This window comes from Corylus avellana, chromosome 1 (assembly GCF_965113065.1).
Source record: "Corylus avellana chromosome 1, dhCorAvel1.hap1.2, whole genome shotgun sequence".
NCBI lineage: Eukaryota > Viridiplantae > Streptophyta > Magnoliopsida > Fagales > Betulaceae > Corylus > Corylus avellana.
The window spans coordinates 33,056,638-33,057,743 of NC_142490.1; positions in this window are offsets into that span (position 1 = coordinate 33,056,638).

Here is a 1,106-nt window from a genome sequence, read left to right on the forward strand (position 1 = left end):
ACTAACCTCTGATTGCAGTGCCACTAACCTCGGTTTGTAGTGCCTTGGCCTTGTCGTGGGCACGCGGCGATTGCCGTGGCTGGGGCGCGCTGGCTGGGCCACGGCTGGCACCCAGGCAGTGCCATGGGCGTGTCGCGGGCTTGCCCGTGGCACGGCTGCAACCGAAGCACCGCACAAGGCATGCCATGGCACCCACCAAGGCATGCCATGGCACCAGCCTAGGCACCCACCAAGGCATGCCAAGGCACCCGCCAAGGCACCCACCAAGGCATGCCATGGCACCCGCCAAGGCACCCACCAAGGCATGCCGCGCGCTTGCCCACGGCACGGAAGGCATGCCAAGGCAGCCGCCAAGGCACCCCCACCAAGGCATTCCGTCGCACCCACCAAGGCACCAAAGCAAACCTGTGACTTGAAGCCTCGGACACCTTCCAAATGTTTATAGTGAAATTATACACACACTTTGGGCGATTGGCTCAAGATTAGCTCCTAAGCTCCGATGCTTCGTGCTAAGTGCCAAGTGCGCCACTAGCGCCACTACAGCCCTACAGCCCACAGCCACGCACACGCACACGCACACGCACGCGCGCGCGCGCGCGCGCGTGTGGGGAGCCGCTTGCATGCCCCCCCTAAAGAGCCGTTAAGTCTAAATCCCATCCGGCAGGAGGATGCGCAAAAATGTCCGAGCAAACATAATGGCCTTTTTCGAAGAAATACTTGGAGTTTTGATGAGATTTTTGAGCAAGTATACCACGGGCACCCGGGCTGTGCGTTGGGCCTGTCGCGGGCCCGCAGGCAGTGTCATGGCCCTGCCGTGGGCCCACGATAAAACCCGTTCCCCCCTTGCTAGCCTCAAGATGAAATGCGGCGGGTAGTAGAGGGGAATGTGGAGGAGGGCGGGGAGGGACGAATCGAAGCGACATAGGGCTGAATCTCAGTGGATCGTGGCAGCAAGGCCACTCTGCCACTTACAATACCCCGTCGCGTATTTAAGTCGTCTGCAAAGGATTCTACCCGCCGCTCGGTGGAAATTAAACTTCAAGGCGGCCCGCGCGGCTCGTCCGCCGCGAGGGCTTCACCAACGACACGTGCCTTTGGGGGCCGAG